This window comes from Hemiscyllium ocellatum, unplaced genomic scaffold (assembly GCF_020745735.1).
Source record: "Hemiscyllium ocellatum isolate sHemOce1 unplaced genomic scaffold, sHemOce1.pat.X.cur. scaffold_1688_pat_ctg1, whole genome shotgun sequence".
NCBI classification, from domain to species: Eukaryota; Metazoa; Chordata; class Chondrichthyes; order Orectolobiformes; family Hemiscylliidae; genus Hemiscyllium; species Hemiscyllium ocellatum.
In genome coordinates this window covers 64,126-89,536 of record NW_026867850.1, presented here as the reverse complement: position 1 = coordinate 89,536, position 25,411 = coordinate 64,126, and the positions used below count along the sequence as shown (strand labels likewise).

Sequence of the window (25,411 nt, the reverse complement as noted above, 5' to 3'; positions counted from 1 at the left end):
AAAATCAACTTTCCTGCGTTTCCTTCGTCCAGAGATGTTGAAGACGGATGGGGCAGTGTCCGAGGCCAGGCCCCCGGCCCAGCCTGCAGGATCCTTGGGCTCGATTGCCTACCAGGCCCTGGCCAAATCTCGCGCGATCTTGGTTAAGCAGATAGAGGAGAAGCTGGCCCCGATCTCTATCGTGCTGCAGAAGCATGAACAGCAGCTGGGAGACCTGGAAAAGAGGACGGATGAGGTTGGACACAGAGGCACAGCGGTGGAAGCTGATACCGCTTCCTCTAAGGATAGGATCCAAGCATCGGAGGCTGAGGGCTGACCATACAGAGGTTTATAAAATCATGAGGAACATGAATAGGGTAAACAGCCAAGGTCTTTTCCCTGGGGTGTGGGAGTCCAGAACTAGAGGGCTTAGGTTTAGGGTGAGAGGGAAAAGATATAAAAGAGACCAAAGGGACAACATTTTCAGGCAGAAGGTGGTGTGTGTGTGTGGAATGAGCTGCCAGAGGAAGTGGTCGAGGCTGGTACAATTACATCATTTCAAAGGCATCTGGATGGGTATACGTATAGGAAGAGTTTGGAGGGAGATGGGCCGGGTGCTGGCAGGTGGGACTAGATTGGGTCGGGATATCTGTTCGACCGAGGGTGTGTTTGTGTGCTGTACATCTCTATGACTCGATGACTGGAAGTGTCAGTCTGAGTCAATCCGTTGTCTAGCTACGGGCAAGGTGACTCCATTGGATGATGTGAACCCAGCTGATGACCCCTTTGGCCAAAGCTAGAGAACATTCTGGAAGATCAGGGAAAAGAAGGATATGAACACACACCTGGATGCCAGTCCCTTAGCGAAGCCTTGACTGCGATCTGCAGCAGAGCTCTGACCATGTGCTCCAAACTTGTTGATAAAAGCCCGAGAGTGAGGGGGGCAAGCCATTCACCCCAGCAAGTCCACACTCAGCCTCTGATGAGCATCCCATCCAGGCCCAACCACTATCCTCTCAGCCTGCATTCCCCAAAGCCAATCCAGCGAACCTGCACATCTTTGGGCTGTGGGAGGAAAGCAAAGCACCCGCAGTAGCCCATGGAGAGAAGGTGCAAACTCGACACAAACAGAAAGCCAAGGGAGGAATCAAAGTCAGGTCCCCGATGCTGCGAGGCAGCAGTGCTACCCACTGAGCCACCATGCCAGCCCCAGGAGATTCTCAGCAGGTTTTCAGCCATTGTGTCTGTGCTGTCTGTTTCAGGGAATTCAGCTTTAATCCTGCAGATCCCCAAAAGAGCTGCGTAAGGCGACAGGGAACACCTCACCCTATCAACTGAATGCAGATAAGCAGTTGTTGGCAAAGCAGATTAAGGACAGACAAGGAAGAGTCAGACACCCCAGATGGGATTTGAACCCAGAACCCCTGGCTTAGGAGGCCAGTGCCTTATCCATTAGGCCACTGGAGCTGCACAGTTCCATGCAGCATGGCAGACTTTAAATACTGCGCCCTGACCTCTCATTGTGTGTTTTTGTGGATTTTCTCCTCTCAATGCACTGTGAGGATCCAAGATGGTGGTGATCTCGGACGATGGTGTTGCAGAGCTCGGCACCACAGCACAAGCGCCCAATCCGTTCCATCGCGATATCCTAGGAGTCTGAAAATGTTGTGGAGTCCCAGGACATTGTGAAAAATCAACTTTCCTGCGTTTCCTTCGTCCAGAGATGTTGAAGACGGATGGGGCAGTGTCCGAGGCCAGGCCCCCGGCCCAGCCTGCAGGATCCTTGGGCTCGATTGCCTACCAGGCCCTGGCCAAATCTCGCGCGATCTTGGTTAAGCAGATAGAGGAGAAGCTGGCCCCGATCTCTATCGTGCTGCAGAAGCATGAACAGCAGCTGGGAGACCTGGAAAAGAGGACGGATGAGGTTGGACACAGAGGCACAGCGGTGGAAGCTGATACCGCTTCCTCTAAGGATAGGATCCAAGCATCGGAGGCTGAGGGCTGACCATACAGAGGTTTATAAAATCATGAGGAACATGAATAGGGTAAACAGCCAAGGTCTTTTCCCTGGGGTGTGGGAGTCCAGAACTAGAGGGCTTAGGTTTAGGGTGAGAGGGAAAAGATATAAAAGAGACCAAAGGGACAACATTTTCAGGCAGAAGGTGGTGTGTGTGTGTGGAATGAGCTGCCAGAGGAAGTGGTCGAGGCTGGTACAATTACATCATTTCAAAGGCATCTGGATGGGTATACGTATAGGAAGAGTTTGGAGGGAGATGGGCCGGGTGCTGGCAGGTGGGACTAGATTGGGTCGGGATATCTGTTCGACCGAGGGTGTGTTTGTGTGCTGTACATCTCTATGACTCGATGACTGGAAGTGTCAGTCTGAGTCAATCCGTTGTCTAGCTACGGGCAAGGTGACTCCATTGGATGATGTGAACCCAGCTGATGACCCCTTTGGCCAAAGCTAGAGAACATTCTGGAAGATCAGGGAAAAGAAGGATATGAACACACACCTGGATGCCAGTCCCTTAGCGAAGCCTTGACTGCGATCTGCAGCAGAGCTCTGACCATGTGCTCCAAACTTGTTGATAAAAGCCCGAGAGTGAGGGGGGCAAGCCATTCACCCCAGCAAGTCCACACTCAGCCTCTGATGAGCATCCCATCCAGGCCCAACCACTATCCTCTCAGCCTGCATTCCCCAAAGCCAATCCAGCGAACCTGCACATCTTTGGGCTGTGGGAGGAAAGCAAAGCACCCGCAGTAGCCCATGGAGAGAAGGTGCAAACTCGACACAAACAGAAAGCCAAGGGAGGAATCAAAGTCAGGTCCCCGATGCTGCGAGGCAGCAGTGCTACCCACTGAGCCACCATGCCAGCCCCAGGAGATTCTCAGCAGGTTTTCAGCCATTGTGTCTGTGCTGTCTGTTTCAGGGAATTCAGCTTTAATCCTGCAGATCCCCAAAAGAGCTGCGTAAGGCGAACACCTCACCCTATCAACTGAATGCAGATAAGCAGTTGTTGGCAAAGCAGATTAAGGACAGACAAGGAAGAGTCAGACACCCCAGATGGGATTTGAACCCAGAACCCCTGGCTTAGGAGGCCAGTGCCTTATCCATTAGGCCACTGGAGCTGCACAGTTCCATGCAGCATGGCAGACTTTAAATACTGCGCCCTGACCTCTCATTGTGTGTTTTTGTGGATTTTCTCCTCTCAATGCACTGTGAGGATCCAAGATGGTGGTGATCTCGGACGATGGTGTTGCAGAGCTCGGCACCACAGCACAAGCGCCCAATCCGTTCCATCGCGATATCCTAGGAGTCTGAAAATGTTGTGGAGTCCCAGGACATTGTGAAAAATCAACTTTCCTGCGTTTCCTTCGTCCAGAGATGTTGAAGACGGATGGGGCAGTGTCCGAGGCCAGGCCCCCGGCCCAGCCTGCAGGATCCTTGGGCTCGATTGCCTACCAGGCCCTGGCCAAATCTCGCGCGATCTTGGTTAAGCAGATAGAGGAGAAGCTGGCCCCGATCTCTATCGTGCTGCAGAAGCATGAACAGCAGCTGGGAGACCTGGAAAAGAGGACGGATGAGGTTGGACACAGAGGCACAGCGGTGGAAGCTGATACCGCTTCCTCTAAGGATAGGATCCAAGCATCGGAGGCTGAGGGCTGACCATACAGAGGTTTATAAAATCATGAGGAACATGAATAGGGTAAACAGCCAAGGTCTTTTCCCTGGGGTGTGGGAGTCCAGAACTAGAGGGCTTAGGTTTAGGGTGAGAGGGAAAAGATATAAAAGAGACCAAAGGGACAACATTTTCAGGCAGAAGGTGGTGTGTGTGTGTGGAATGAGCTGCCAGAGGAAGTGGTCGAGGCTGGTACAATTACATCATTTCAAAGGCATCTGGATGGGTATACGTATAGGAAGAGTTTGGAGGGAGATGGGCCGGGTGCTGGCAGGTGGGACTAGATTGGGTCGGGATATCTGTTCGACCGAGGGTGTGTTTGTGTGCTGTACATCTCTATGACTCGATGACTGGAAGTGTCAGTCTGAGTCAATCCGTTGTCTAGCTACGGGCAAGGTGACTCCATTGGATGATGTGAACCCAGCTGATGACCCCTTTGGCCAAAGCTAGAGAACATTCTGGAAGATCAGGGAAAAGAAGGATATGAACACACACCTGGATGCCAGTCCCTTAGCGAAGCCTTGACTGCGATCTGCAGCAGAGCTCTGACCATGTGCTCCAAACTTGTTGATAAAAGCCCGAGAGTGAGGGGGGCAAGCCATTCACCCCAGCAAGTCCACACTCAGCCTCTGATGAGCATCCCATCCAGGCCCAACCACTATCCTCTCAGCCTGCATTCCCCAAAGCCAATCCAGCGAACCTGCACATCTTTGGGCTGTGGGAGGAAAGCAAAGCACCCGCAGTAGCCCATGGAGAGAAGGTGCAAACTCGACACAAACAGAAAGCCAAGGGAGGAATCAAAGTCAGGTCCCCGATGCTGCGAGGCAGCAGTGCTACCCACTGAGCCACCATGCCAGCCCCAGGAGATTCTCAGCAGGTTTTCAGCCATTGTGTCTGTGCTGTCTGTTTCAGGGAATTCAGCTTTAATCCTGCAGATCCCCAAAAGAGCTGCGTAAGGCGACAGGGAACACCTCACCCTATCAACTGAATGCAGATAAGCAGTTGTTGGCAAAGCAGATTAAGGACAGACAAGGAAGAGTCAGACACCCCAGATGGGATTTGAACCCAGAACCCCTGGCTTAGGAGGCCAGTGCCTTATCCATTAGGCCACTGGAGCTGCACAGTTCCATGCAGCATGGCAGACTTTAAATACTGCGCCCTGACCTCTCATTGTGTGTTTTTGTGGATTTTCTCCTCTCAATGCACTGTGAGGATCCAAGATGGTGGTGATCTCGGACGATGGTGTTGCAGAGCTCGGCACCACAGCACAAGCGCCCAATCCGTTCCATCGCGATATCCTAGGAGTCTGAAAATGTTGTGGAGTCCCAGGACATTGTGAAAAATCAACTTTCCTGCGTTTCCTTCGTCCAGAGATGTTGAAGACGGATGGGGCAGTGTCCGAGGCCAGGCCCCCGGCCCAGCCTGCAGGATCCTTGGGCTCGATTGCCTACCAGGCCCTGGCCAAATCTCGCGCGATCTTGGTTAAGCAGATAGAGGAGAAGCTGGCCCCGATCTCTATCGTGCTGCAGAAGCATGAACAGCAGCTGGGAGACCTGGAAAAGAGGACGGATGAGGTTGGACACAGAGGCACAGCGGTGGAAGCTGATACCGCTTCCTCTAAGGATAGGATCCAAGCATCGGAGGCTGAGGGCTGACCATACAGAGGTTTATAAAATCATGAGGAACATGAATAGGGTAAACAGCCAAGGTCTTTTCCCTGGGGTGTGGGAGTCCAGAACTAGAGGGCTTAGGTTTAGGGTGAGAGGGAAAAGATATAAAAGAGACCAAAGGGACAACATTTTCAGGCAGAAGGTGGTGTGTGTGTGTGGAATGAGCTGCCAGAGGAAGTGGTCGAGGCTGGTACAATTACATCATTTCAAAGGCATCTGGATGGGTATACGTATAGGAAGAGTTTGGAGGGAGATGGGCCGGGTGCTGGCAGGTGGGACTAGATTGGGTCGGGATATCTGTTCGACCGAGGGTGTGTTTGTGTGCTGTACATCTCTATGACTCGATGACTGGAAGTGTCAGTCTGAGTCAATCCGTTGTCTAGCTACGGGCAAGGTGACTCCATTGGATGATGTGAACCCAGCTGATGACCCCTTTGGCCAAAGCTAGAGAACATTCTGGAAGATCAGGGAAAAGAAGGATATGAACACACACCTGGATGCCAGTCCCTTAGCGAAGCCTTGACTGCGATCTGCAGCAGAGCTCTGACCATGTGCTCCAAACTTGTTGATAAAAGCCCGAGAGTGAGGGGGGCAAGCCATTCACCCCAGCAAGTCCACACTCAGCCTCTGATGAGCATCCCATCCAGGCCCAACCACTATCCTCTCAGCCTGCATTCCCCAAAGCCAATCCAGCGAACCTGCACATCTTTGGGCTGTGGGAGGAAAGCAAAGCACCCGCAGTAGCCCATGGAGAGAAGGTGCAAACTCGACACAAACAGAAAGCCAAGGGAGGAATCAAAGTCAGGTCCCCGATGCTGCGAGGCAGCAGTGCTACCCACTGAGCCACCATGCCAGCCCCAGGAGATTCTCAGCAGGTTTTCAGCCATTGTGTCTGTGCTGTCTGTTTCAGGGAATTCAGCTTTAATCCTGCAGATCCCCAAAAGAGCTGCGTAAGGCGACAGGGAACACCTCACCCTATCAACTGAATGCAGATAAGCAGTTGTTGGCAAAGCAGATTAAGGACAGACAAGGAAGAGTCAGACACCCCAGATGGGATTTGAACCCAGAACCCCTGGCTTAGGAGGCCAGTGCCTTATCCATTAGGCCACTGGAGCTGCACAGTTCCATGCAGCATGGCAGACTTTAAATACTGCGCCCTGACCTCTCATTGTGTGTTTTTGTGGATTTTCTCCTCTCAATGCACTGTGAGGATCCAAGATGGTGGTGATCTCGGACGATGGTGTTGCAGAGCTCGGCACCACAGCACAAGCGCCCAATCCGTTCCATCGCGATATCCTAGGAGTCTGAAAATGTTGTGGAGTCCCAGGACATTGTGAAAAATCAACTTTCCTGCGTTTCCTTCGTCCAGAGATGTTGAAGACGGATGGGGCAGTGTCCGAGGCCAGGCCCCCGGCCCAGCCTGCAGGATCCTTGGGCTCGATTGCCTACCAGGCCCTGGCCAAATCTCGCGCGATCTTGGTTAAGCAGATAGAGGAGAAGCTGGCCCCGATCTCTATCGTGCTGCAGAAGCATGAACAGCAGCTGGGAGACCTGGAAAAGAGGACGGATGAGGTTGGACACAGAGGCACAGCGGTGGAAGCTGATACCGCTTCCTCTAAGGATAGGATCCAAGCATCGGAGGCTGAGGGCTGACCATACAGAGGTTTATAAAATCATGAGGAACATGAATAGGGTAAACAGCCAAGGTCTTTTCCCTGGGGTGTGGGAGTCCAGAACTAGAGGGCTTAGGTTTAGGGTGAGAGGGAAAAGATATAAAAGAGACCAAAGGGACAACATTTTCAGGCAGAAGGTGGTGTGTGTGTGTGGAATGAGCTGCCAGAGGAAGTGGTCGAGGCTGGTACAATTACATCATTTCAAAGGCATCTGGATGGGTATACGTATAGGAAGAGTTTGGAGGGAGATGGGCCGGGTGCTGGCAGGTGGGACTAGATTGGGTCGGGATATCTGTTCGACCGAGGGTGTGTTTGTGTGCTGTACATCTCTATGACTCGATGACTGGAAGTGTCAGTCTGAGTCAATCCGTTGTCTAGCTACGGGCAAGGTGACTCCATTGGATGATGTGAACCCAGCTGATGACCCCTTTGGCCAAAGCTAGAGAACATTCTGGAAGATCAGGGAAAAGAAGGATATGAACACACACCTGGATGCCAGTCCCTTAGCGAAGCCTTGACTGCGATCTGCAGCAGAGCTCTGACCATGTGCTCCAAACTTGTTGATAAAAGCCCGAGAGTGAGGGGGGCAAGCCATTCACCCCAGCAAGTCCACACTCAGCCTCTGATGAGCATCCCATCCAGGCCCAACCACTATCCTCTCAGCCTGCATTCCCCAAAGCCAATCCAGCGAACCTGCACATCTTTGGGCTGTGGGAGGAAAGCAAAGCACCCGCAGTAGCCCATGGAGAGAAGGTGCAAACTCGACACAAACAGAAAGCCAAGGGAGGAATCAAAGTCAGGTCCCCGATGCTGCGAGGCAGCAGTGCTACCCACTGAGCCACCATGCCAGCCCCAGGAGATTCTCAGCAGGTTTTCAGCCATTGTGTCTGTGCTGTCTGTTTCAGGGAATTCAGCTTTAATCCTGCAGATCCCCAAAAGAGCTGCGTAAGGCGACAGGGAACACCTCACCCTATCAACTGAATGCAGATAAGCAGTTGTTGGCAAAGCAGATTAAGGACAGACAAGGAAGAGTCAGACACCCCAGATGGGATTTGAACCCAGAACCCCTGGCTTAGGAGGCCAGTGCCTTATCCATTAGGCCACTGGAGCTGCACAGTTCCATGCAGCATGGCAGACTTTAAATACTGCGCCCTGACCTCTCATTGTGTGTTTTTGTGGATTTTCTCCTCTCAATGCACTGTGAGGATCCAAGATGGTGGTGATCTCGGACGATGGTGTTGCAGAGCTCGGCACCACAGCACAAGCGCCCAATCCGTTCCATCGCGATATCCTAGGAGTCTGAAAATGTTGTGGAGTCCCAGGACATTGTGAAAAATCAACTTTCCTGCGTTTCCTTCGTCCAGAGATGTTGAAGACGGATGGGGCAGTGTCCGAGGCCAGGCCCCCGGCCCAGCCTGCAGGATCCTTGGGCTCGATTGCCTACCAGGCCCTGGCCAAATCTCGCGCGATCTTGGTTAAGCAGATAGAGGAGAAGCTGGCCCCGATCTCTATCGTGCTGCAGAAGCATGAACAGCAGCTGGGAGACCTGGAAAAGAGGACGGATGAGGTTGGACACAGAGGCACAGCGGTGGAAGCTGATACCGCTTCCTCTAAGGATAGGATCCAAGCATCGGAGGCTGAGGGCTGACCATACAGAGGTTTATAAAATCATGAGGAACATGAATAGGGTAAACAGCCAAGGTCTTTTCCCTGGGGTGTGGGAGTCCAGAACTAGAGGGCTTAGGTTTAGGGTGAGAGGGAAAAGATATAAAAGAGACCAAAGGGACAACATTTTCAGGCAGAAGGTGGTGTGTGTGTGTGGAATGAGCTGCCAGAGGAAGTGGTCGAGGCTGGTACAATTACATCATTTCAAAGGCATCTGGATGGGTATACGTATAGGAAGAGTTTGGAGGGAGATGGGCCGGGTGCTGGCAGGTGGGACTAGATTGGGTCGGGATATCTGTTCGACCGAGGGTGTGTTTGTGTGCTGTACATCTCTATGACTCGATGACTGGAAGTGTCAGTCTGAGTCAATCCGTTGTCTAGCTACGGGCAAGGTGACTCCATTGGATGATGTGAACCCAGCTGATGACCCCTTTGGCCAAAGCTAGAGAACATTCTGGAAGATCAGGGAAAAGAAGGATATGAACACACACCTGGATGCCAGTCCCTTAGCGAAGCCTTGACTGCGATCTGCAGCAGAGCTCTGACCATGTGCTCCAAACTTGTTGATAAAAGCCCGAGAGTGAGGGGGGCAAGCCATTCACCCCAGCAAGTCCACACTCAGCCTCTGATGAGCATCCCATCCAGGCCCAACCACTATCCTCTCAGCCTGCATTCCCCAAAGCCAATCCAGCGAACCTGCACATCTTTGGGCTGTGGGAGGAAAGCAAAGCACCCGCAGTAGCCCATGGAGAGAAGGTGCAAACTCGACACAAACAGAAAGCCAAGGGAGGAATCAAAGTCAGGTCCCCGATGCTGCGAGGCAGCAGTGCTACCCACTGAGCCACCATGCCAGCCCCAGGAGATTCTCAGCAGGTTTTCAGCCATTGTGTCTGTGCTGTCTGTTTCAGGGAATTCAGCTTTAATCCTGCAGATCCCCAAAAGAGCTGCGTAAGGCGACAGGGAACACCTCACCCTATCAACTGAATGCAGATAAGCAGTTGTTGGCAAAGCAGATTAAGGACAGACAAGGAAGAGTCAGACACCCCAGATGGGATTTGAACCCAGAACCCCTGGCTTAGGAGGCCAGTGCCTTATCCATTAGGCCACTGGAGCTGCACAGTTCCATGCAGCATGGCAGACTTTAAATACTGCGCCCTGACCTCTCATTGTGTGTTTTTGTGGATTTTCTCCTCTCAATGCACTGTGAGGATCCAAGATGGTGGTGATCTCGGACGATGGTGTTGCAGAGCTCGGCACCACAGCACAAGCGCCCAATCCGTTCCATCGCGATATCCTAGGAGTCTGAAAATGTTGTGGAGTCCCAGGACATTGTGAAAAATCAACTTTCCTGCGTTTCCTTCGTCCAGAGATGTTGAAGACGGATGGGGCAGTGTCCGAGGCCAGGCCCCCGGCCCAGCCTGCAGGATCCTTGGGCTCGATTGCCTACCAGGCCCTGGCCAAATCTCGCGCGATCTTGGTTAAGCAGATAGAGGAGAAGCTGGCCCCGATCTCTATCGTGCTGCAGAAGCATGAACAGCAGCTGGGAGACCTGGAAAAGAGGACGGATGAGGTTGGACACAGAGGCACAGCGGTGGAAGCTGATACCGCTTCCTCTAAGGATAGGATCCAAGCATCGGAGGCTGAGGGCTGACCATACAGAGGTTTATAAAATCATGAGGAACATGAATAGGGTAAACAGCCAAGGTCTTTTCCCTGGGGTGTGGGAGTCCAGAACTAGAGGGCTTAGGTTTAGGGTGAGAGGGAAAAGATATAAAAGAGACCAAAGGGACAACATTTTCAGGCAGAAGGTGGTGTGTGTGTGTGGAATGAGCTGCCAGAGGAAGTGGTCGAGGCTGGTACAATTACATCATTTCAAAGGCATCTGGATGGGTATACGTATAGGAAGAGTTTGGAGGGAGATGGGCCGGGTGCTGGCAGGTGGGACTAGATTGGGTCGGGATATCTGTTCGACCGAGGGTGTGTTTGTGTGCTGTACATCTCTATGACTCGATGACTGGAAGTGTCAGTCTGAGTCAATCCGTTGTCTAGCTACGGGCAAGGTGACTCCATTGGATGATGTGAACCCAGCTGATGACCCCTTTGGCCAAAGCTAGAGAACATTCTGGAAGATCAGGGAAAAGAAGGATATGAACACACACCTGGATGCCAGTCCCTTAGCGAAGCCTTGACTGCGATCTGCAGCAGAGCTCTGACCATGTGCTCCAAACTTGTTGATAAAAGCCCGAGAGTGAGGGGGGCAAGCCATTCACCCCAGCAAGTCCACACTCAGCCTCTGATGAGCATCCCATCCAGGCCCAACCACTATCCTCTCAGCCTGCATTCCCCAAAGCCAATCCAGCGAACCTGCACATCTTTGGGCTGTGGGAGGAAAGCAAAGCACCCGCAGTAGCCCATGGAGAGAAGGTGCAAACTCGACACAAACAGAAAGCCAAGGGAGGAATCAAAGTCAGGTCCCCGATGCTGCGAGGCAGCAGTGCTACCCACTGAGCCACCATGCCAGCCCCAGGAGATTCTCAGCAGGTTTTCAGCCATTGTGTCTGTGCTGTCTGTTTCAGGGAATTCAGCTTTAATCCTGCAGATCCCCAAAAGAGCTGCGTAAGGCGAGGGAACACCTCCCTATCAACTGAATGCAGATAAGCAGTTGTTGGCAAAGCAGATTAAGGACAGACAAGGAAGAGTCAGACACCCCAGATGGGATTTGAACCCAGAACCCCTGGCTTAGGAGGCCAGTGCCTTATCCATTAGGCCACTGGAGCTGCACAGTTCCATGCAGCATGGCAGACTTTAAATACTGCGCCCTGACCTCTCATTGTGTGTTTTTGTGGATTTTCTCCTCTCAATGCACTGTGAGGATCCAAGATGGTGGTGATCTCGGACGATGGTGTTGCAGAGCTCGGCACCACAGCACAAGCGCCCAATCCGTTCCATCGCGATATCCTAGGAGTCTGAAAATGTTGTGGAGTCCCAGGACATTGTGAAAAATCAACTTTCCTGCGTTTCCTTCGTCCAGAGATGTTGAAGACGGATGGGGCAGTGTCCGAGGCCAGGCCCCCGGCCCAGCCTGCAGGATCCTTGGGCTCGATTGCCTACCAGGCCCTGGCCAAATCTCGCGCGATCTTGGTTAAGCAGATAGAGGAGAAGCTGGCCCCGATCTCTATCGTGCTGCAGAAGCATGAACAGCAGCTGGGAGACCTGGAAAAGAGGACGGATGAGGTTGGACACAGAGGCACAGCGGTGGAAGCTGATACCGCTTCCTCTAAGGATAGGATCCAAGCATCGGAGGCTGAGGGCTGACCATACAGAGGTTTATAAAATCATGAGGAACATGAATAGGGTAAACAGCCAAGGTCTTTTCCCTGGGGTGTGGGAGTCCAGAACTAGAGGGCTTAGGTTTAGGGTGAGAGGGAAAAGATATAAAAGAGACCAAAGGGACAACATTTTCAGGCAGAAGGTGGTGTGTGTGTGTGGAATGAGCTGCCAGAGGAAGTGGTCGAGGCTGGTACAATTACATCATTTCAAAGGCATCTGGATGGGTATACGTATAGGAAGAGTTTGGAGGGAGATGGGCCGGGTGCTGGCAGGTGGGACTAGATTGGGTCGGGATATCTGTTCGACCGAGGGTGTGTTTGTGTGCTGTACATCTCTATGACTCGATGACTGGAAGTGTCAGTCTGAGTCAATCCGTTGTCTAGCTACGGGCAAGGTGACTCCATTGGATGATGTGAACCCAGCTGATGACCCCTTTGGCCAAAGCTAGAGAACATTCTGGAAGATCAGGGAAAAGAAGGATATGAACACACACCTGGATGCCAGTCCCTTAGCGAAGCCTTGACTGCGATCTGCAGCAGAGCTCTGACCATGTGCTCCAAACTTGTTGATAAAAGCCCGAGAGTGAGGGGGGCAAGCCATTCACCCCAGCAAGTCCACACTCAGCCTCTGATGAGCATCCCATCCAGGCCCAACCACTATCCTCTCAGCCTGCATTCCCCAAAGCCAATCCAGCGAACCTGCACATCTTTGGGCTGTGGGAGGAAAGCAAAGCACCCGCAGTAGCCCATGGAGAGAAGGTGCAAACTCGACACAAACAGAAAGCCAAGGGAGGAATCAAAGTCAGGTCCCCGATGCTGCGAGGCAGCAGTGCTACCCACTGAGCCACCATGCCAGCCCCAGGAGATTCTCAGCAGGTTTTCAGCCATTGTGTCTGTGCTGTCTGTTTCAGGGAATTCAGCTTTAATCCTGCAGATCCCCAAAAGAGCTGCGTAAGGCGACACCACCCTATCAACTGAATGCAGATAAGCAGTTGTTGGCAAAGCAGATTAAGGACAGACAAGGAAGAGTCAGACACCCCAGATGGGATTTGAACCCAGAACCCCTGGCTTAGGAGGCCAGTGCCTTATCCATTAGGCCACTGGAGCTGCACAGTTCCATGCAGCATGGCAGACTTTAAATACTGCGCCCTGACCTCTCATTGTGTGTTTTTGTGGATTTTCTCCTCTCAATGCACTGTGAGGATCCAAGATGGTGGTGATCTCGGACGATGGTGTTGCAGAGCTCGGCACCACAGCACAAGCGCCCAATCCGTTCCATCGCGATATCCTAGGAGTCTGAAAATGTTGTGGAGTCCCAGGACATTGTGAAAAATCAACTTTCCTGCGTTTCCTTCGTCCAGAGATGTTGAAGACGGATGGGGCAGTGTCCGAGGCCAGGCCCCCGGCCCAGCCTGCAGGATCCTTGGGCTCGATTGCCTACCAGGCCCTGGCCAAATCTCGCGCGATCTTGGTTAAGCAGATAGAGGAGAAGCTGGCCCCGATCTCTATCGTGCTGCAGAAGCATGAACAGCAGCTGGGAGACCTGGAAAAGAGGACGGATGAGGTTGGACACAGAGGCACAGCGGTGGAAGCTGATACCGCTTCCTCTAAGGATAGGATCCAAGCATCGGAGGCTGAGGGCTGACCATACAGAGGTTTATAAAATCATGAGGAACATGAATAGGGTAAACAGCCAAGGTCTTTTCCCTGGGGTGTGGGAGTCCAGAACTAGAGGGCTTAGGTTTAGGGTGAGAGGGAAAAGATATAAAAGAGACCAAAGGGACAACATTTTCAGGCAGAAGGTGGTGTGTGTGTGTGGAATGAGCTGCCAGAGGAAGTGGTCGAGGCTGGTACAATTACATCATTTCAAAGGCATCTGGATGGGTATACGTATAGGAAGAGTTTGGAGGGAGATGGGCCGGGTGCTGGCAGGTGGGACTAGATTGGGTCGGGATATCTGTTCGACCGAGGGTGTGTTTGTGTGCTGTACATCTCTATGACTCGATGACTGGAAGTGTCAGTCTGAGTCAATCCGTTGTCTAGCTACGGGCAAGGTGACTCCATTGGATGATGTGAACCCAGCTGATGACCCCTTTGGCCAAAGCTAGAGAACATTCTGGAAGATCAGGGAAAAGAAGGATATGAACACACACCTGGATGCCAGTCCCTTAGCGAAGCCTTGACTGCGATCTGCAGCAGAGCTCTGACCATGTGCTCCAAACTTGTTGATAAAAGCCCGAGAGTGAGGGGGGCAAGCCATTCACCCCAGCAAGTCCACACTCAGCCTCTGATGAGCATCCCATCCAGGCCCAACCACTATCCTCTCAGCCTGCATTCCCCAAAGCCAATCCAGCGAACCTGCACATCTTTGGGCTGTGGGAGGAAAGCAAAGCACCCGCAGTAGCCCATGGAGAGAAGGTGCAAACTCGACACAAACAGAAAGCCAAGGGAGGAATCAAAGTCAGGTCCCCGATGCTGCGAGGCAGCAGTGCTACCCACTGAGCCACCATGCCAGCCCCAGGAGATTCTCAGCAGGTTTTCAGCCATTGTGTCTGTGCTGTCTGTTTCAGGGAATTCAGCTTTAATCCTGCAGATCCCCAAAAGAGCTGCGTAAGGCGACAGGGAACACCTCACCCTATCAACTGAATGCAGATAAGCAGTTGTTGGCAAAGCAGATTAAGGACAGACAAGGAAGAGTCAGACACCCCAGATGGGATTTGAACCCAGAACCCCTGGCTTAGGAGGCCAGTGCCTTATCCATTAGGCCACTGGAGCTGCACAGTTCCATGCAGCATGGCAGACTTTAAATACTGCGCCCTGACCTCTCATTGTGTGTTTTTGTGGATTTTCTCCTCTCAATGCACTGTGAGGATCCAAGATGGTGGTGATCTCGGACGATGGTGTTGCAGAGCTCGGCACCACAGCACAAGCGCCCAATCCGTTCCATCGCGATATCCTAGGAGTCTGAAAATGTTGTGGAGTCCCAGGACATTGTGAAAAATCAACTTTCCTGCGTTTCCTTCGTCCAGAGATGTTGAAGACGGATGGGGCAGTGTCCGAGGCCAGGCCCCCGGCCCAGCCTGCAGGATCCTTGGGCTCGATTGCCTACCAGGCCCTGGCCAAATCTCGCGCGATCTTGGTTAAGCAGATAGAGGAGAAGCTGGCCCCGATCTCTATCGTGCTGCAGAAGCATGAACAGCAGCTGGGAGACCTGGAAAAGAGGACGGATGAGGTTGGACACAGAGGCACAGCGGTGGAAGCTGATACCGCTTCCTCTAAGGATAGGATCCAAGCATCGGAGGCTGAGGGCTGACCATACAGAGGTTTATAAAATCATGAGGAACATGAATAGGGTAAACAGCCAAGGTCTTTTCCCTGGGGTGTGGGAGTCCAGAACTAGAGGGCTTAGGTTTAGGGTGAGAGGGAAAAGATATAAAAGAGACCAAAGGGACAACATTTTCAGGCAGAAGGTGGTGTGTGTGTGTGGAATGAGCTGCCAGAGGAAGTGGTCGAGGCTGGTACAATTACATCATTTCAAAGGCATCTGGATGGGTATACGTATAGGAAGAGTTTGGAGGGAGATGGGCCGGGTGCTGGCAGGTGGGACTAGATTGGGTCGGGATATCTGTTCGACCGAGGGTGTGTTTGTGTGCTGTACATCTCTATGACTCGATGACTGGAAGTGTCAGTCTGAGTCAATCCGTTGTCTAGCTACGGGCAAGGTGACTCCATTGGATGATGTGAACCCAGCTGATGACCCCTTTGGCCAAAGCTAGAGAACATTCTGGAAGATCAGGGAAAAGAAGGATATGAACACACACCTGGATGCCAGTCCCTTAGCGAAGCCTTGACTGCGATCTGCAGCAGAGCTCTGACCATGTGCTCCAAACTTGTTGATAAAAGCCCGAGAGTGAGGGGGGCAAGCCATTCACCCCAGCAAGTCCACACTCAGCCTCTGATGAGCATCCCATCCAGGCCCAACCACTATCCTCTCAGCCTGCATTCCCCAAAGCCAATCCAGCGAACCTGCACATCTTTGGGCTGTGGGAGGAAAGCAAAGCACCCGCAGTAGCCCATGGAGAGAAGGTGCAAACTCGACACAAACAGAAAGCCAAGGGAGGAATCAAAGTCAGGTCCCCGATGCTGCGAGGCAGCAGTGCTACCCACTGAGCCACCATGCCAGCCCCAGGAGATTCTCAGCAGGTTTTCAGCCATTGTGTCTGTGCTGTCTGTTTCAGGGAATTCAGCTTTAATCCTGCAGATCCCCAAAAGAGCTGCGTAAGGCGACAGGGAACACCTCACCCTATCAACTGAATGCAGATAAGCAGTTGTTGGCAAAGCAGATTAAGGACAGACAAGGAAGAGTCAGACACCCCAGATGGGATTTGAACCCAGAACCCCTGGCTTAGGAGGCCAGTGCCTTATCCATTAGGCCACTGGAGCTGCACAGTTCCATGCAGCATGGCAGACTTTAAATACTGCGCCCTGACCTCTCATTGTGTGTTTTTGTGGATTTTCTCCTCTCAATGCACTGTGAGGATCCAAGATGGTGGTGATCTCGGACGATGGTGTTGCAGAGCTCGGCACCACAGCACAAGCGCCCAATCCGTTCCATCGCGATATCCTAGGAGTCTGAAAATGTTGTGGAGTCCCAGGACATTGTGAAAAATCAACTTTCCTGCGTTTCCTTCGTCCAGAGATGTTGAAGACGGATGGGGCAGTGTCCGAGGCCAGGCCCCCGGCCCAGCCTGCAGGATCCTTGGGCTCGATTGCCTACCAGGCCCTGGCCAAATCTCGCGCGATCTTGGTTAAGCAGATAGAGGAGAAGCTGGCCCCGATCTCTATCGTGCTGCAGAAGCATGAACAGCAGCTGGGAGACCTGGAAAAGAGGACGGATGAGGTTGGACACAGAGGCACAGCGGTGGAAGCTGATACCGCTTCCTCTAAGGATAGGATCCAAGCATCGGAGGCTGAGGGCTGACCATACAGAGGTTTATAAAATCATGAGGAACATGAATAGGGTAAACAGCCAAGGTCTTTTCCCTGGGGTGTGGGAGTCCAGAACTAGAGGGCTTAGGTTTAGGGTGAGAGGGAAAAGATATAAAAGAGACCAAAGGGACAACATTTTCAGGCAGAAGGTGGTGTGTGTGTGTGGAATGAGCTGCCAGAGGAAGTGGTCGAGGCTGGTACAATTACATCATTTCAAAGGCATCTGGATGGGTATACGTATAGGAAGAGTTTGGAGGGAGATGGGCCGGGTGCTGGCAGGTGGGACTAGATTGGGTCGGGATATCTGTTCGACCGAGGGTGTGTTTGTGTGCTGTACATCTCTATGACTCGATGACTGGAAGTGTCAGTCTGAGTCAATCCGTTGTCTAGCTACGGGCAAGGTGACTCCATTGGATGATGTGAACCCAGCTGATGACCCCTTTGGCCAAAGCTAGAGAACATTCTGGAAGATCAGGGAAAAGAAGGATATGAACACACACCTGGATGCCAGTCCCTTAGCGAAGCCTTGACTGCGATCTGCAGCAGAGCTCTGACCATGTGCTCCAAACTTGTTGATAAAAGCCCGAGAGTGAGGGGGGCAAGCCATTCACCCCAGCAAGTCCACACTCAGCCTCTGATGAGCATCCCATCCAGGCCCAACCACTATCCTCTCAGCCTGCATTCCCCAAAGCCAATCCAGCGAACCTGCACATCTTTGGGCTGTGGGAGGAAAGCAAAGCACCCGCAGTAGCCCATGGAGAGAAGGTGCAAACTCGACACAAACAGAAAGCCAAGGGAGGAATCAAAGTCAGGTCCCCGATGCTGCGAGGCAGCAGTGCTACCCACTGAGCCACCATGCCAGCCCCAGGAGATTCTCAGCAGGTTTTCAGCCATTGTGTCTGTGCTGTCTGTTTCAGGGAATTCAGCTTTAATCCTGCAGATCCCCAAAAGAGCTGCGTAAGGCGACAGGGAACACCTCACCCTATCAACTGAATGCAGATAAGCAGTTGTTGGCAAAGCAGATTAAGGACAGACAAGGAAGAGTCAGACACCCCAGATGGGATTTGAACCCAGAACCCCTGGCTTAGGAGGCCAGTGCCTTATCCATTAGGCCACTGGAGCTGCACAGTTCCATGCAGCATGGCAGACTTTAAATACTGCGCCCTGACCTCTCATTGTGTGTTTTTGTGGATTTTCTCCTCTCAATGCACTGTGAGGATCCAAGATGGTGGTGATCTCGGACGATGGTGTTGCAGAGCTCGGCACCACAGCACAAGCGCCCAATCCGTTCCATCGCGATATCCTAGGAGTCTGAAAATGTTGTGGAGTCCCAGGACATTGTGAAAAATCAACTTTCCTGCGTTTCCTTCGTCCAGAGATGTTGAAGACGGATGGGGCAGTGTCCGAGGCCAGGCCCCCGGCCCAGCCTGCAGGATCCTTGGGCTCGATTGCCTACCAGGCCCTGGCCAAATCTCGCGCGATCTTGGTTAAGCAGATAGAGGAGAAGCTGGCCCCGATCTCTATCGTGCTGCAGAAGCATGAACAGCAGCTGGGAGACCTGGAAAAGAGGACGGATGAGGTTGGACACAGAGGCACAGCGGTGGAAGCTGATACCGCTTCCTCTAAGGATAGGATCCAAGCATCGGAGGCTGAGGGCTGACCATACAGAGGTTTATAAAATCATGAGGAACATGAATAGGGTAAACAGCCAAGGTCTTTTCCCTGGGGTGTGGGAGTCCAGAACTAGAGGGCTTAGGTTTAGGGTGAGAGGGAAAAGATATAAAAGAGACCAAAGGGACAACATTTTCAGGCAGAAGGTGGTGTGTGTGTGTGGAATGAGCTGCCAGAGGAAGTGGTCGAGGCTGGTACAATTACATCATTTCAAAGGCATCTGGATGGGTATACGTATAGGAAGAGTTTGGAGGGAGATGGGCCGGGTGCTGGCAGGTGGGACTAGATTGGGTCGGGATATCTGTTCGACCGAGGGTGTGTTTGTGTGCTGTACATCTCTATGACTCGATGACTGGAAGTGTCAGTCTGAGTCAATCCGTTGTCTAGCTACGGGCAAGGTGACTCCATTGGATGATGTGAACCCAGCTGATGACCCCTTTGGCCAAAGCTAGAGAACATTCTGGAAGATCAGGGAAAAGAAGGATATGAACACACACCTGGATGCCAGTCCCTTAGCGAAGCCTTGACTGCGATCTGCAGCAGAGCTCTGACCATGTGCTCCAAACTTGTTGATAAAAGCCCGAGAGTGAGGGGGGCAAGCCATTCACCCCAGCAAGTCCACACTCAGCCTCTGATGAGCATCCCATCCAGGCCCAACCACTATCCTCTCAGCCTGCATTCCCCAAAGCCAATCCAGCGAACCTGCACATCTTTGGGCTGTGGGAGGAAAGCAAAGCACCCGCAGTAGCCCATGGAGAGAAGGTGCAAACTCGACACAAACAGAAAGCCAAGGGAGGAATCAAAGTCAGGTCCCCGATGCTGCGAGGCAGCAGTGCTACCCACTGAGCCACCATGCCAGCCCCAGGAGATTCTCAGCAGGTTTTCAGCCATTGTGTCTGTGCTGTCTGTTTCAGGGAATTCAGCTTTAATCCTGCAGATCCCCAAAAGAGCTGCGTAAGGCGACAGGGAACACCCTATCAACTGAATGCAGATAAGCAGTTGTTGGCAAAGCAGATTAAGGACAGACAAGGAAGAGTCAGACACCCCAGATGGGATTTGAACCCAGAACCCCTGGCTTAGGAGGCCAGTGCCTTATCCATTAGGCCACTGGAGCTGCACAGTTCCATGCAGCATGGCAGACTTTAAATACTGCGCCCTGACCTCTCATTGTGTGTTTTTGTGGATTTTCTCCTCTCAATGCACTGTGAGGATCCAAGATGGTGGTGATCTCGGACGATGGTGTTGCAGAGCTCGGCACCACAGCACAAGCGCCCAATCCGTTCCATCGCGATATCCTAGGAGTCTGAAAATGTTGTGGAGTCCCAGGACATTGTGAAAAATCAACTTTCCTGCGTTTCCTTCGTCCAGAGATGTTGAAGACGGATGGGGCAGTGTCCGAGGCCAGGCCCCCGGCCCAGCCTGCAGGATCCTTGGGCTCGATTGCCTACCAGGCCCTGGCCAAATCTCGCGCGATCTTGGTTAAGCAGATAGAGGAGAAGCTGGCCCCGATCTCTATCGTGCTGCAGAAGCATGAACAGCAGCTGGGAGACCTGGAAAAGAGGACGGATGAGGTTGGACACAGAGGCACAGCGGTGGAAGCTGATACCGCTTCCTCTAAGGATAGGATCCAAGCATCGGAGGCTGAGGGCTGACCATACAGAGGTTTATAAAATCATGAGGAACATGAATAGGGTAAACAGCCAAGGTCTTTTCCCTGGGGTGTGGGAGTCCAGAACTAGAGGGCTTAGGTTTAGGGTGAGAGGGAAAAGATATAAAAGAGACCAAAGGGACAACATTTTCAGGCAGAAGGTGGTGTGTGTGTGTGGAATGAGCTGCCAGAGGAAGTGGTCGAGGCTGGTACAATTACATCATTTCAAAGGCATCTGGATGGGTATACGTATAGGAAGAGTTTGGAGGGAGATGGGCCGGGTGCTGGCAGGTGGGACTAGATTGGGTCGGGATATCTGTTCGACCGAGGGTGTGTTTGTGTGCTGTACATCTCTATGACTCGATGACTGGAAGTGTCAGTCTGAGTCAATCCGTTGTCTAGCTACGGGCAAGGTGACTCCATTGGATGATGTGAACCCAGCTGATGACCCCTTTGGCCAAAGCTAGAGAACATTCTGGAAGATCAGGGAAAAGAAGGATATGAACACACACCTGGATGCCAGTCCCTTAGCGAAGCCTTGACTGCGATCTGCAGCAGAGCTCTGACCATGTGCTCCAAACTTGTTGATAAAAGCCCGAGAGTGAGGGGGGCAAGCCATTCACCCCAGCAAGTCCACACTCAGCCTCTGATGAGCATCCCATCCAGGCCCAACCACTATCCTCTCAGCCTGCATTCCCCAAAGCCAATCCAGCGAACCTGCACATCTTTGGGCTGTGGGAGGAAAGCAAAGCACCCGCAGTAGCCCATGGAGAGAAGGTGCAAACTCGACACAAACAGAAAGCCAAGGGAGGAATCAAAGTCAGGTCCCCGATGCTGCGAGGCAGCAGTGCTACCCACTGAGCCACCATGCCAGCCCCAGGAGATTCTCAGCAGGTTTTCAGCCATTGTGTCTGTGCTGTCTGTTTCAGGGAATTCAGCTTTAATCCTGCAGATCCCCAAAAGAGCTGCGTAAGGCGACAGGGAACACCCCTATCAACTGAATGCAGATAAGCAGTTGTTGGCAAAGCAGATTAAGGACAGACAAGGAAGAGTCAGACACCCCAGATGGGATTTGAACCCAGAACCCCTGGCTTAGGAGGCCAGTGCCTTATCCATTAGGCCACTGGAGCTGCACAGTTCCATGCAGCATGGCAGACTTTAAATACTGCGCCCTGACCTCTCATTGTGTGTTTTTGTGGATTTTCTCCTCTCAATGCACTGTGAGGATCCAAGATGGTGGTGATCTCGGACGATGGTGTTGCAGAGCTCGGCACCACAGCACAAGCGCCCAATCCGTTCCATCGCGATATCCTAGGAGTCTGAAAATGTTGTGGAGTCCCAGGACATTGTGAAAAATCAACTTTCCTGCGTTTCCTTCGTCCAGAGATGTTGAAGACGGATGGGGCAGTGTCCGAGGCCAGGCCCCCGGCCCAGCCTGCAGGATCCTTGGGCTCGATTGCCTACCAGGCCCTGGCCAAATCTCGCGCGATCTTGGTTAAGCAGATAGAGGAGAAGCTGGCCCCGATCTCTATCGTGCTGCAGAAGCATGAACAGCAGCTGGGAGACCTGGAAAAGAGGACGGATGAGGTTGGACACAGAGGCACAGCGGTGGAAGCTGATACCGCTTCCTCTAAGGATAGGATCCAAGCATCGGAGGCTGAGGGCTGACCATACAGAGGTTTATAAAATCATGAGGAACATGAATAGGGTAAACAGCCAAGGTCTTTTCCCTGGGGTGTGGGAGTCCAGAACTAGAGGGCTTAGGTTTAGGGTGAGAGGGAAAAGATATAAAAGAGACCAAAGGGACAACATTTTCAGGCAGAAGGTGGTGTGTGTGTGTGGAATGAGCTGCCAGAGGAAGTGGTCGAGGCTGGTACAATTACATCATTTCAAAGGCATCTGGATGGGTATACGTATAGGAAGAGTTTGGAGGGAGATGGGCCGGGTGCTGGCAGGTGGGACTAGATTGGGTCGGGATATCTGTTCGACCGAGGGTGTGTTTGTGTGCTGTACATCTCTATGACTCGATGACTGGAAGTGTCAGTCTGAGTCAATCCGTTGTCTAGCTACGGGCAAGGTGACTCCATTGGATGATGTGAACCCAGCTGATGACCCCTTTGGCCAAAGCTAGAGAACATTCTGGAAGATCAGGGAAAAGAAGGATATGAACACACACCTGGATGCCAGTCCCTTAGCGAAGCCTTGACTGCGATCTGCAGCAGAGCTCTGACCATGTGCTCCAAACTTGTTGATAAAAGCCCGAGAGTGAGGGGGGCAAGCCATTCACCCCAGCAAGTCCACACTCAGCCTCTGATGAGCATCCCATCCAGGCCCAACCACTATCCTCTCAGCCTGCATTCCCCAAAGCCAATCCAGCGAACCTGCACATCTTTGGGCTGTGGGAGGAAAGCAAAGCACCCGCAGTAGCCCATGGAGAGAAGGTGCAAACTCGACACAAACAGAAAGCCAAGGGAGGAATCAAAGTCAGGTCCCCGATGCTGCGAGGCAGCAGTGCTACCCACTGAGCCACCATGCCAGCCCCAGGAGATTCTCAGCAGGTTTTCAGCCATTGTGTCTGTGCTGTCTGTTTCAGGGAATTCAGCTTTAATCCTGCAGATCCCCAAAAGAGCTGCGTAAGGCGACAGGGAACACCCCTATCAACTGAATGCAGATAAGCAGTTGTTGGCAAAGCAGATTAAGGACAGACAAGGAAGAGTCAGACACCCCAGATGGGATTTGAACCCAGAACCCCTGGCTTAGGAGGCCAGTGCCTTATCCATTAGGCCACTGGAGCTGCACAGTTCCATGCAGCATGGCAGACTTTAAATACTGCGCCCTGACCTCTCATTGTGTGTTTTTGTGGATTTTCTCCTCTCAATGCACTGTGAGGATCCAAGATGGTGGTGATCTCGGACGATGGTGTTGCAGAGCTCGGCACCACAGCACAAGCGCCCAATCCGTTCCATCGCGATATCCTAGGAGTCTGAAAATGTTGTGGAGTCCCAGGACATTGTGAAAAATCAACTTTCCTGCGTTTCCTTCGTCCAGAGATGTTGAAGACGGATGGGGCAGTGTCCGAGGCCAGGCCCCCGGCCCAGCCTGCAGGATCCTTGGGCTCGATTGCCTACCAGGCCCTGGCCAAATCTCGCGCGATCTTGGTTAAGCAGATAGAGGAGAAGCTGGCCCCGATCTCTATCGTGCTGCAGAAGCATGAACAGCAGCTGGGAGACCTGGAAAAGAGGACGGATGAGGTTGGACACAGAGGCACAGCGGTGGAAGCTGATACCGCTTCCTCTAAGGATAGGATCCAAGCATCGGAGGCTGAGGGCTGACCATACAGAGGTTTATAAAATCATGAGGAACATGAATAGGGTAAACAGCCAAGGTCTTTTCCCTGGGGTGTGGGAGTCCAGAACTAGAGGGCTTAGGTTTAGGGTGAGAGGGAAAAGATATAAAAGAGACCAAAGGGACAACATTTTCAGGCAGAAGGTGGTGTGTGTGTGTGGAATGAGCTGCCAGAGGAAGTGGTCGAGGCTGGTACAATTACATCATTTCAAAGGCATCTGGATGGGTATACGTATAGGAAGAGTTTGGAGGGAGATGGGCCGGGTGCTGGCAGGTGGGACTAGATTGGGTCGGGATATCTGTTCGACCGAGGGTGTGTTTGTGTGCTGTACATCTCTATGACTCGATGACTGGAAGTGTCAGTCTGAGTCAATCCGTTGTCTAGCTACGGGCAAGGTGACTCCATTGGATGATGTGAACCCAGCTGATGACCCCTTTGGCCAAAGCTAGAGAACATTCTGGAAGATCAGGGAAAAGAAGGATATGAACACACACCTGGATGCCAGTCCCTTAGCGAAGCCTTGACTGCGATCTGCAGCAGAGCTCTGACCATGTGCTCCAAACTTGTTGATAAAAGCCCGAGAGTGAGGGGGGCAAGCCATTCACCCCAGCAAGTCCACACTCAGCCTCTGATGAGCATCCCATCCAGGCCCAACCACTATCCTCTCAGCCTGCATTCCCCAAAGCCAATCCAGCGAACCTGCACATCTTTGGGCTGTGGGAGGAAAGCAAAGCACCCGCAGTAGCCCATGGAGAGAAGGTGCAAACTCGACACAAACAGAAAGCCAAGGGAGGAATCAAAGTCAGGTCCCCGATGCTGCGAGGCAGCAGTGCTACCCACTGAGCCACCATGCCAGCCCCAGGAGATTCTCAGCAGGTTTTCAGCCATTGTGTCTGTGCTGTCTGTTTCAGGGAATTCAGCTTTAATCCTGCAGATCCCCAAAAGAGCTGCGTAAGGCGACAGGGAAACCTCACCCTATCAACTGAATGCAGATAAGCAGTTGTTGGCAAAGCAGATTAAGGACAGACAAGGAAGAGTCAGACACCCCAGATGGGATTTGAACCCAGAACCCCTGGCTTAGGAGGCCAGTGCCTTATCCATTAGGCCACTGGAGCTGCACAGTTCCATGCAGCATGGCAGACTTTAAATACTGCGCCCTGACCTCTCATTGTGTGTTTTTGTGGATTTTCTCCTCTCAATGCACTGTGAGGATCCAAGATGGTGGTGATCTCGGACGATGGTGTTGCAGAGCTCGGCACCACAGCACAAGCGCCCAATCCGTTCCATCGCGATATCCTAGGAGTCTGAAAATGTTGTGGAGTCCCAGGACATTGTGAAAAATCAACTTTCCTGCGTTTCCTTCGTCCAGAGATGTTGAAGACGGATGGGGCAGTGTCCGAGGCCAGGCCCCCGGCCCAGCCTGCAGGATCCTTGGGCTCGATTGCCTACCAGGCCCTGGCCAAATCTCGCGCGATCTTGGTTAAGCAGATAGAGGAGAAGCTGGCCCCGATCTCTATCGTGCTGCAGAAGCATGAACAGCAGCTGGGAGACCTGGAAAAGAGGACGGATGAGGTTGGACACAGAGGCACAGCGGTGGAAGCTGATACCGCTTCCTCTAAGGATAGGATCCAAGCATCGGAGGCTGAGGGCTGACCATACAGAGGTTTATAAAATCATGAGGAACATGAATAGGGTAAACAGCCAAGGTCTTTTCCCTGGGGTGTGGGAGTCCAGAACTAGAGGGCTTAGGTTTAGGGTGAG

At 52.4% G+C, this 25,411-nt stretch overlaps 15 non-coding genes across 15 annotated transcripts; all 15 read right to left on the bottom strand.

Moving 5' to 3' along the window:
- Positions 1-1,373: 1,373 nt before the first annotated feature.
- trnar-ccu (transfer RNA arginine (anticodon CCU)) lies at positions 1,374-1,446 on the bottom strand. Its single transcript has one exon. It is a non-coding gene; the product is annotated as a tRNA-Arg (tRNA).
- Positions 1,447-3,035: 1,589 nt separating this feature from the next.
- trnar-ccu (transfer RNA arginine (anticodon CCU)) lies at positions 3,036-3,108 on the bottom strand. The gene has a single exon. It is a non-coding gene; the product is annotated as a tRNA-Arg (tRNA).
- A 1,595-nt stretch (positions 3,109-4,703) lies between these two features.
- On the bottom strand, positions 4,704-4,776 carry trnar-ccu (transfer RNA arginine (anticodon CCU)). The gene has a single exon. It is a non-coding gene; the product is annotated as a tRNA-Arg (tRNA).
- A 1,595-nt stretch (positions 4,777-6,371) lies between these two features.
- On the bottom strand, positions 6,372-6,444 carry trnar-ccu (transfer RNA arginine (anticodon CCU)). The gene has a single exon. It is a non-coding gene; the product is annotated as a tRNA-Arg (tRNA).
- A 1,595-nt stretch (positions 6,445-8,039) lies between these two features.
- trnar-ccu (transfer RNA arginine (anticodon CCU)) lies at positions 8,040-8,112 on the bottom strand. Its single transcript has one exon. It is a non-coding gene; the product is annotated as a tRNA-Arg (tRNA).
- A 1,595-nt stretch (positions 8,113-9,707) lies between these two features.
- trnar-ccu (transfer RNA arginine (anticodon CCU)) lies at positions 9,708-9,780 on the bottom strand. Its single transcript has one exon. It is a non-coding gene; the product is annotated as a tRNA-Arg (tRNA).
- A 1,591-nt stretch (positions 9,781-11,371) lies between these two features.
- Positions 11,372-11,444, bottom strand: trnar-ccu (transfer RNA arginine (anticodon CCU)). Its single transcript has one exon. It is a non-coding gene; the product is annotated as a tRNA-Arg (tRNA).
- Positions 11,445-13,030: 1,586 nt separating this feature from the next.
- Positions 13,031-13,103, bottom strand: trnar-ccu (transfer RNA arginine (anticodon CCU)). Its single transcript has one exon. It is a non-coding gene; the product is annotated as a tRNA-Arg (tRNA).
- A 1,595-nt stretch (positions 13,104-14,698) lies between these two features.
- trnar-ccu (transfer RNA arginine (anticodon CCU)) lies at positions 14,699-14,771 on the bottom strand. Its single transcript has one exon. It is a non-coding gene; the product is annotated as a tRNA-Arg (tRNA).
- A 1,595-nt stretch (positions 14,772-16,366) lies between these two features.
- Positions 16,367-16,439, bottom strand: trnar-ccu (transfer RNA arginine (anticodon CCU)). Its single transcript has one exon. It is a non-coding gene; the product is annotated as a tRNA-Arg (tRNA).
- A 1,595-nt stretch (positions 16,440-18,034) lies between these two features.
- Positions 18,035-18,107, bottom strand: trnar-ccu (transfer RNA arginine (anticodon CCU)). Its single transcript has one exon. It is a non-coding gene; the product is annotated as a tRNA-Arg (tRNA).
- A 1,590-nt stretch (positions 18,108-19,697) lies between these two features.
- trnar-ccu (transfer RNA arginine (anticodon CCU)) lies at positions 19,698-19,770 on the bottom strand. The gene has a single exon. It is a non-coding gene; the product is annotated as a tRNA-Arg (tRNA).
- Positions 19,771-21,361: 1,591 nt separating this feature from the next.
- On the bottom strand, positions 21,362-21,434 carry trnar-ccu (transfer RNA arginine (anticodon CCU)). Its single transcript has one exon. It is a non-coding gene; the product is annotated as a tRNA-Arg (tRNA).
- A 1,591-nt stretch (positions 21,435-23,025) lies between these two features.
- Positions 23,026-23,098, bottom strand: trnar-ccu (transfer RNA arginine (anticodon CCU)). The gene has a single exon. It is a non-coding gene; the product is annotated as a tRNA-Arg (tRNA).
- Positions 23,099-24,692: 1,594 nt separating this feature from the next.
- On the bottom strand, positions 24,693-24,765 carry trnar-ccu (transfer RNA arginine (anticodon CCU)). Its single transcript has one exon. It is a non-coding gene; the product is annotated as a tRNA-Arg (tRNA).
- Between the last annotated feature and the right edge of the window lie 646 nt (positions 24,766-25,411).